The following is a 10,781-nucleotide window of genomic DNA, read 5'->3' as shown; positions in this document are numbered from 1 at the left end:
CTGGGGAACCCCTAGAATGGGCTCCCTTTGTTCCCTTTGCCCCCTCCCATCCTGAAAATAGTGTCTGGGCTGGGAGGGAGGGGGGGCTGGCCCTTCTGTCAGCACCCTAATTTATCATGACTGTGTGTAAGGGGCAGATCTTTACAGGCAACAGAAGAATGAGAAATACATGCAGAGAATTCTTTGGCTAAGGGAATACTAAACTTCTAATTATTTGTAGCTGTACTGATCCAGATCTCTATTATTGACAGTATTTATATAACAGCAGTTTATGGCAGTTTCAAATGCAACAAACAGGTGAAGTGTGAAGTTAGATACATCTAAATAGTCTGGCTTTCCTCACATGATAACCTGCTATACCATATTCTTCTCTCTAAGCAAGCAGTATCAAAAATACCTTATGCTTTTCTCGTTCATGATCTATTTGCTAATTTAAAAAATTGTTTTGTTAATAAGGGATTACTACATCTGGCACTTTTAGTAAAAAGAATAAAGTGTGGAATTATGACTCATAAAATAGCATTATTAGATAATGTCATTCTTTTCTTGGAGGTTATTTTGAACAGATTTGCCTTATTTTTGTTTAACTTAGTTATATGCGCAGCATAATCTTTATTGATTTCCCATTGTCTCCTATTGATAAGAACAGCAAGTGACTAATAAGATATTCTTTGGAAATCTCCATCCCACTGCTTTGTGTACATTCCTCAGGCTATGATTTGTAGAACTGAGAGTACTTGTCTTCAACATCCTGACTAATTCTGGCAAAATCACCTTATTTATACCTTGTCAAACAATCCTGTTGAAGGGTCACTCATCCTAATTCATATGTTAAAATCTTCATAAATTAATATACAATAAAGCAGTAAACCTTTAAAGCATTAGATTTATTGTACACAGAAACTAACCCTGAAAGGGCCTCCACTGTATCTAAATTGCTGTCTATTCAGCTTTAATGATGACCTTTCCTGTCACTCCCATTTCATGCATAAGCAGATCAGGCAGAACAAATGATTCTACAAATCAAAATGTAGTTCTACTTTTTCAGTGGATTTAATTTTTAGTGCTAGTGACACTGTCTAGAACAGAAATGGCCAACCTGTGGCATGTGTACCACAGGTAGCATAGGAAGCCTGTGTGGCACACAACAGATTGGGCAGGGAAAAGAAAGCAGAGCGGTAGATTGGGCAGGGGGAGGAGATCAGAGTGGTATTCAGGGAGGGTGTAGGGCTTACCTTGTGACATGCCTGCTGAAAAATTTGTCCCTCATGGGTCTGGATTGAACCTGGGGGAATCCTACTGTACATTCTCAACAATTGGACTATCCACAGAAGTCTCAAAATCATCTCATTTAAGAATACTACTCAGATCCCACCCTGCGAAAACCCTCCATATTTTCCACTTATTCCATGATAAATAAAATTACATGACTATCTGCTGAAAATTTGATAAAGCTGGTCTCAAATTTTATATAAAGCTACTCTGGATTTATATTCCTAATTTGGCAATTCTGACCTATTTAGGCACAAAACCATGCTTGCCTAAATTTTACAGGTTTAATAGACGGCATTTCAGGCATTTAAATTGCTAACAGGCTAATCTCAGCAGCAGCACCACACCATACTGCTCACGTGCCCGGCTTCCCAGATTAGAAGCAATTTAGCAGTGTCTACACAGTGCCAGGAACAGTAAAATTAGCATTGCTGAAAGACAGTACCAATTAGCTTGCTCTTGGCACCTCATGGACCTAAAGAGGTTTAAAACTACTGCATGTAGCTTATTCAGTATAGTTAGATGTCCAGTAGGGCATCTAACATTGAAACTGGCATAGACATGGGTAGGTCCAGCAATTTGAAAAGGGGTGTGTGAGAGATGCCCACCGGTGCTGCAAGGGAGGTTGCAGTCTGGGGGCATACTGCACCCTGAAGCAGACAAGACTTCCCCACTGCTCCGGACATCCCCTCCAGTCCTGTGCAGGCACTTCCCTTCCCTCCCACCCTCTCCACTGGGGCTGTATCTGGGTGCAAGAAGGGGGTACCCACCAGGCAGGTGGGTCCTCTCTTCCCACGCTGGCTCCTGGACCCTGGGGAACACCTGGAGGTGGGCTGAGGGAAGGCAGCCTACTGCCATTACTATCTCCTGGTGACCCAGGGGAGGGGAAGCCCCAGGGCGCTCCTGACCAGCTCCAGCCACAGGGCATGGAGAGCATCTGCGCAGGGTGCTGCTTCTATGGATGTGGCAGGGGGTGGGCTCACATGTGTGGAGTGCCGGGCAGGCGGGGAATGGAAGGGGAGGGATGGCTGCTGACACCCCCTGCCCTGCCCAGTCCTCTGCCCAGTCTTTCCCTGCAGCTGGTGACCCTGGGCCAATGTGAGGGAGAAAGAGGGATTGGGGCTGCCATTGCTGCAGACTCAGCAACCCGTGCAGCCTCTCCCAGCAACCCCAGGCTGGAGCAGGGCACAAGCTGTCCTGGGGCTTCCCCTGCCTGTGGGTCAGCAGAAGATAGCAGTGGCAGTGGTCTTCCAGGCACTCCTGCCCTCTGCGTGTCCCCTGCAGGTGTCCCACTCCAGCCCAGTGCCCAACACTGCAGGGGACCCAAGTATCCAGAGCCAATGGCATGTGCCCTTCACTCTGGAAGCGGGGGTATGACTGCACCACTGCCCCCCGCCCCCGATACAGAACATTTGTGCAGGATTGTTTAAAAGTTTTCAGTTTAAATGCTTTGCTTTCTGATTTTTCCAGATAAAGGCCTTGACCTTTACTTACAGCTTTACAAAATTTAAGCTACTTTTAAATAACCCGAGACCTGTTGAACAAAAAAACAAACCATGTTAGAAGATGTAAAAAAATATGTGTGGATATCGGTATCTCATAAAATATTTAAGAAGGCAGAAGTCTGTGTTTCCAAAGGTTGTTTTTCTTGGTGACTATAACCAATCATATTTTGAAGCATCATGTCAAGATGTCACAGGTCTGTACAAAAGGTTACAAGAAGCTAATCCAGAGGGACTGACAAACGAGCATAATGTTAAAACCACCCTGTGAGTGGGTAGTGCCCCCTTGCAGCTGGTCTTGTGAGCCACAGCCGCACTTCTTTCCCGGTTCCAAATCCTCTTCAGTAAAAGAAGTCAAACAAACAAAAAACACTGGGCTTTTCCCTTCAGGCTAACAAAGAAAACAGCACCTTTCTTCAGGCTGTAAACCAAGCCAGACTTTCACAAATTCCTTCGGCTTGTCTGCTGTCTTTTAGCCAGCCCTTTTGAAAGTGCCCAGTAGTCTGATCTCTTCAACCTGTCTCACATCACCAGGCGGGCTGGCTGTACCGTCCTGATTCTTAAAGGATTTACACTGCCACACATCCTTAATACATCAGGTCTGTTTGTAGTCAGACAGCAGAACCCATTTTAAATGGAGCTTGTGGGGGACCATATGCAAACCAATTCATGTTAGAAGATCAGCTATTGCTGATGATACTCAGCTATCATGAATTACCTATCAGACCTATGAATCCAGTTGTTCAGTCACTGTGGTACAGGCTTACCAACACTTGCTCCAAGACCAGTATCAATCAAGGTTCAAATAATTAATATTTGAACAGGGAAATCCGCTTCACCTTACAGCTCCATGCATGTGTCTATTCTATTTGCTCTGCTGGAACGTTAGAGCTCTGCTTTCCGAAAAGTGAATATTTTGCAGGTAGTCCCTCCATAATGATATATTATTATTTGGTCAAATATATTATTTGTTCATATATAATTGTAAACCCACCCCCGTATGCCTCTGAGTATCTCCCCAACCACATGTAAGCAGCTGCGCATAAGCTTTACAAAACTAGCTGAAGAGGCAGGCAAGCAAAAGGAGGGAAAAAACCCATAAAAAGAAACAATAAAAAGGATAGCATTTAAGATGAAACTGAAATACACATTGACATGGAATATTTGAATCTTTTCCTCTTTTCACCCCTTTCCTTAAATGGAGAGATGCATGATAAAAAGAATATCAAGAAAGTGTAGTTCTCAAATGCTAGAACACACCATGGCAAAGAAATCATCCCTCCTAAAATCCTAAAAAATGATCCTTATAGAGCAATGGTGTGAAAAACAAATGGGTATGTTGTGGCTGACTGCTAATTACTGCTAGATTCAGGCTTAAGCCCATCTCACTTCCATGATAACCAGAGCCTAAACAAAAGATGATGAAAAAGAGAGATTATAAAGCTAGTTACACTGTCTTTATCAAGGCAAAAAACTGACTAAAGTCAAGGAATCAGAACTCGTGGTAGAAGTGATATAATTTTAGACCAGCTAGATTTTTGCAAAAAAAAAAAAAGTTTTTATTTGTTAGCTTTTGGGCACAAACACCTTATTTCAGGCATAGGCAAAAAGACTGTAAAAGTTCTCCTAGGAGAAATGAAAATTCACATTTCATAAGAAGGATGAAGGTGTGGTAATATTTCCTTTTTTGAACAGTTCATTTTATGCAAATTAGGCCCCGAGAAAAGTTGGAATAGTCTGTTTACCTTGACGGTGTTTGGTGGCAAGCAGGATGTGAGTCATATTTCCTTCTGGTTATGATGCTCCATATTTCACAGAAGAGTAAAACGATGCAATGCTTTTCTGGGCAAGGATTTCTTATGTGGTGGGATATTTCTGGGCTCTGTGGTAATGCAAATTACTTTGAACAAAGGCAGGAACCAGGTTTTCAGGTTTCAGGTGGTAAAACTTGCTTCCTCCTTGTAAAGTTGTGAAGAGTTAATTTTAAAAAAATCAGCTAAAATTTAATATCTTCCATGTGTCAGGTATCTAGGTCATAGCTGTCAGATCTCTAGACCAGGTCAGACCTCTAAACCAGGGGTGGGCAAAATGTGGCCCGGGGGCCGGATGCGGCCCGCCAGGCCATTCTATCCGCTCCACGGGGCCTCTAAAAAATTTAGAAAATTAATATTTATCTGCCCTTGGCTGCTTGTCATGCGGCTCTTGATGGGTTGCCAAAACTCAGTAAACGGCCCTCTTCCCGAAATAATTGCCCGCCCCTGCTCTAGACTGAAGTCAAGGGAATTTTTTTTGGAGGCTGCAAAAACATCTATACCTGTCACAGAAGAAGAGTGAGTTCCTGAGATCCCTACAAGCATCCACTGGGTTCAGGTACTTATACTTTGGACAAAAGCAAGCACTGGAAAGCACACTGGACAACCTCACTTAAAAAATGGAGTAGAGCTTGAATGCCCTAAGACTGAAACAGTCACATGTAGTAGTTTTTCCAATCCTCTTCTATATACAGAATTCTTCCAAACCCCTCTTAGTTTGCAGCAGTTTACCAATAAAGGAAAAATATCTTATGTAACATTATTTGGTGTATTCCAACCACTTTGACTTCAACATTTTTTTGGCCTTCTGGAAATCAGTTTTGTTTCACTGTAGTGGAAAATAACCGCCCATGTGCAGGGGGCTGGACCCGATGATCTGTAAGGTCCCTTCCATCCCCTAACAACTATGAAACTATGGGAAATTTTTAAAAATTTGCCATGTGAATAACTGGCTTTTGTTAACAAGCTCTGTAACAGCACTGACCTGACAAGGATGATGTTTGCTTAACCAATTTGTTACCATTTGTAATACACCATTTCTAAATTCTTGGCCAATTTTTAAAGCAAAACCATTATTTAATTTGAAAGCCATTGTAAAGAATTTGATATTATCTAAATCTCTTAGGCTCAATCAGACAAAACACCCTTCTCAATATTTATTTAAACACTTAATAAAGGGTTGGGAGGAAAGAGGATAATGCAGGGGTGGGCAATTATTTGGGCTGGAGGCCACTTCATGAGTTTTAGTGAGGTGTAGGGCGGGGGTAGGGGTAGTGGTGGGAGGAAGCAGTTGATTCTTTCTGGCCCTATGGCTAGGAGCCTGAGGAGGGAGGGCTCTGTCTCACACTGCTGCACTTTGGCACAGTTGGGGCTGGGCCGAGCCGGGTTGGGCTCCATAGCGCACAGACTCCTTTATGTCCTCGCATCCATTCCCCGCCATGCCTGGCTTCGTGTTGCTGTTCTGCAGTCCTGTCACTGCAAGCTGCCAGCATCTGGGCCCACATGGGATGGGGCGCAATGCAGCATGCTCACTAATTGTCCATGATGAGCTGCTGTCGCCATGGTGCCACTAATCATTTTGCTGTTTGACTCATGAGCTTTTCCCAGAATATTGCAGGGGTATAATAGAACAATGCAGTTTGTAGCTTGCCAACATGCTCAGAGTCAGCTTTCCAGTATTAAACATGGTCTTCTTCTCTGGGATGTAGTAAGTAAATTACATAACAGGTGAGCTAAACCTATCTCAAACTGCAATGACATAGGTCAAAACAAATAAAAAATGTTCTCTCTCAAATACACAGTTCAAATCTCAAACCACAATAACTATCCAAAGGAGTGTCTTGAAGTATTTTGACAGTAAAGAAGGCAATGTTGAATTCTTTTCAAATCTCAGATTGCCTGTGTCTGAACTCTGGTACTTAGAGCGAGATTAAATTCTTTCATAAAGCAGAACGATCATCAGACAATAAGGTGGATCCAAAGGTCCAAAGACAAGTAATGAATACCTGTGAGTCTCAAATGTTCTGTGAAAATATCATAGTACGTCAACTCAAAACACATCCCAAGTGTGTGCAAATGAAAGTCTCTGATATTTAACTATTTCTTCATTTTTCAGCAAGGCCAAATGCAGTGTGTATTAAAAGTTTCTCTGCCATACAAGGGTCCTTCATGTGAAAACAGAGAGAAGCTGGCACTGTAGTCTCATAGGTACTCAACTTCAATAATGTTCAGTGCTTATTCAGTCCTTAACCACATCTGACTCTCAGAAAGAAATGGACAAAATTAAATGTCTGTAAGCGTCTAAGGGATAATAGCAAAATAATTAAATCTACAAGTACTCAGATGCACCTAAGAAACTTGGACAGAACACCCGAGCCAATTCCCTTAGCAGTAGTGTAGCCAGGGGTGGGTAAGCAGGGCACCAGTCTTGGGTGCTGATTTAGAGGCAGCACCAGAATGGTGGTCCCCGAAGAGCCAAGTGCACAGCAGCTAGGAAGGATACAATGAGCCAGCCTAGTGCCTAGTACTTGCTGCAGCCAGGCAGAGAGTGGGTCCCAGCAGCAGCAGCCAGGCAGGGCACAGGGCAGGGCACTGTAGCAGCAGCCAGGGTCAGGTAGGAACCCCTAGTGCTTGCCTCCCTGCCTCACTGCCCTACACTCTGGTGCTTGGCACAATGCCTCCCCTTCCCATCTTTGCCCAGGGCACAGAAGTCACTAGTTAGGCCTCTGTCTCTTAGTCCCGTCTGGTCATCAGGTTCTTCCTAGGTACATAGATTCATGGTAGAGTGAGTGATGCTGCCCTTCCACTAGATGAACTTCCTTAGCGATTTCTACAAACATAGCTGACAGCCTCTGACCTCAGAAGAGAATAAGCCCTCATAAATGAGTATTTGGTTTAACTCCATGCATTAAATGCCACAGCACCAGGACATAGGGATTGAGATGGAAGTGTTGAGGTTATCATGAGTCCCACATCCCATTGCAGCTGGTTGGTTAAAGCAGAGCCTATAATCATGTTTTTCACAGGCAGGCATTGGTACAGAGAACAAATGTTCTTGACTTGCTGTTTTTGTTCTTTGCAGGGTACCATAACTCAGCAGCTCCCCTATAAAGGATGTAACAAGAGAGGGGCTGAATCAGGAGCAATCACATGCAGTGACAGACCATTTAGTTTGTGACAACTAAGGCTGTAAAATACATTAAGGACCTAGTTTCTTACTGCCGGCCTGTGGGAGAGTGAATACCCTGATACTTTTCTTTTCTTTTGAAGAGAACAAGATACAAAGTATTTGGATGTGTCTGTGTCTGTATTTGACTGCTTTTTCCTCATTAACATTGTCTTAAACAGAAATATGGACAACTTAACACAGGCAAAGGAAGAGGGCTGCATTGACTCATAAAGGGTATTTCTATACTGAAATCATTCCTCCTGCATCACATTTCAGACAGCTGAGCCACACTGCAGACCATAACAGGCTCTTATGTGCTAGGTCCTCAAGATGGACTGTAGAGATTACATGTAATATAGAGTAGATCTACTTCTGTCCCATCTGAGTTCAGACATCTTTAGGATCAATCAACTAGATTATGCAGCTATATACAAGTGAGAAGCCTTACCGCTTTGTAATCAAAGGTAAGGATTATACCCAGAGCTCTGAGCCTAAATGACTGAGTCTTTAGAACTGAATTCACATGTGAAAAGCCTTTAAGCGTGGTACAGGCAATGACTCTCAAAGGAGTGCTAATAAAGAAAGATGAGAGCTGCATGCACTTGCTGATGTAAATGTCAAATTTATGTAAATGTCAAATTATATATAAATATATAAAATAGTTTCCATTATACACAAAAATCAACTTTTGAAGTCTTTATTTTCATATTATATTTATGTCGCCAATAAGTCTTATCTTGGAAAGACAGAATTAAGTATAAAATGGAAATAATCTTGGAATGACAGAATTAAGTACATGGAAGTACTAAAATAGTCTTTTACTATGCATTTTAGCACATCTGAATATTTTGGAGCTGACCAGCCAACTGCAGAAGTGAGAAAGAATGAAGTATCACCTTTAGCACTGTTGCTTACAGCGGAGTAGTAAAAGACATTCAGGTGTCGAGTATTTAGAAGTCTTCAGAGGTCTTAGGAAGACTGTGAATCTAGATAATAATCATTGCATACAATCATTGCATACAATCATTGCATACAGTCATGGCATACAATTACTAAGCCATTTGTAACTCCAGGATATAATTGCCAGCTTGAATAATTGCTATCAAAAGTTTTCTTGGATCTCTTTTCTAGCTTTTCTTTTCTTCACACATTGCATTGTACTTCTGTATTTAAGTCTCCTGCTTTTTATGTCTCTGATATTGTCTTGAGTAGGGACTGCACTTCTAAGAAAAATTGTATCAAAATCAGTGCTTTTTATTTTTTTTTAATGCTCTTTATACAGCAGGACATACCATGATACCATTTATTACTAGATATTTTAAAGAGCAGGTCAGACCAATATTCATCTGGAATGGTTTAGACAGGGGTGATTCTGCCTTGAGAAGGCGGTTGGCTAGGTGAACACTTGGGATCCTGTGCTGTTTTTCTATAATGAAAATAACTGAAATGTTTCGGTTGCCAAGCTTGGATTAGAGGACTGTTCCAGGACTGAAGCAGGTTTTGTTACATTTATTTAAAAATATAATACATTATATTTGATTGAACATCATGATAACTAAAATGAATCAGGACCAAAAACAGGGGCAGGCAAAATTTTCAGTTTCAATCACTAGTACCTGATATTTTTCCTCTAAAGGCCAACCCAAAGCATGCTGAAAACAACCAGAGTCTTTCTGTTGATTTCAGTGTACTTTAGATCAGCACCCAGAGCCTCAAACAAATACCACCACCATGGACAACACATGTCTCTGGAGGCTGGGGGGCATGGCGACCACCCACAGGCGGTGGCGACCGTGGCGGGGGTGTGGTGGCAGCAAGTGGGGAGGTCCTGCAGGTGGCCACAGCGGTGCTGGCAAGGGGAGGGGGGGAGCTGACCAGCGCTTGGCAACCACCCACAGACACTGCTGGAAGTGCTGGCGGTGGGGCAGGGTGGGTGGTGAGCGGTGGCTACCCGCAGGTGCTGCTAGCAGCGTTGGCAGTACTTTTTTCAGGGGGTGCACTGCCAATCTCAGGAGGTGCATCTGCACCCTCTACGCATCACCAGTGACCACCATCTCTTAAAATAAAAGATACCACAAACTAGAAGCACGAGAAAACTTCACAACTCACTGTTTTTACACCAGATATTTACTGTATTTTCTCACATATAGTCTACAGGCTATATAAGTTTTTACAAATATGATGGATGCGTGCAGGATATACAAGGGTGTGGGCTATCCAGGGTCTTTAGAACAGTCTTTAATGAAAATTAAATTTAGGAGTGAAAAACCCGCCGCTGCCCGTGCTGTGCCTGCCCGTCCCTGGCTGCAGGCTGATGTCATGGCAGCAGCGAGCACTGGTGGGATTAGCTTGAGCGCAGCTGGTGGTGGCGGCAGGGCTGCCTCCTCCCTGCTCGCAGCTCCTCATCCCTCCCTTTCCCTGCAGCAATTCGCACCACTTTTAGCTGGCTCCGGCTTCAGCTTTGGCTCCAGCGGCTGTGCCCAGCAGAGCCCACGCTGCCTCTCTCCCACCACACGCGGTAGCCCCGTGCCCAACTGTGCTCCTCCGTAGCCACGCAGTGGGACCTGGTCGGGGCTGCCCAGCACCCGAGCTCTGATGGGACAGCCGCGCTTGTGCCCATGTCTTGGGGGGTGGCTGCAGGGGGGTGGTGAGAGCCCAGTCACCACACACTGGCAGTGAGCGCCCGCAGCCGGGGCCAGCACCTCTCAGGCTTAATAGGCTTAAAAGCACCATTGGCACCAACATTATCAGGTGCAGGGAGTACATGGGTGCAGTCTATACATGGACTATTTTCCGAAAATAAAATTTTCTGTGGGTTATACATTGGTGCAGGTTATATCAGTGTGTGGGCTATATGCGAGAAATGATGATATCTCTGTGCACCATTTAAATTAAACTGGTGCATATCTGAACATGGATGCATTGGGCTAGCATACTTTAATCAGTCTTTCAGCTCAGCATCAGAGATTCTGATGATACTGGAAAGGTTCAGCTCAACCTCCAAGTAGAAAATAAATTTAAACACAG

This window comes from Crocodylus porosus, unplaced genomic scaffold (genome assembly GCF_001723895.1).
Source record: "Crocodylus porosus isolate Cpor-Errol unplaced genomic scaffold, CroPor_comp1, whole genome shotgun sequence".
Lineage (NCBI taxonomy): Eukaryota > Metazoa > Chordata > Crocodylia > Crocodylidae > Crocodylus > Crocodylus porosus.
Note: the sequence above shows the minus strand (reverse complement) of the source record.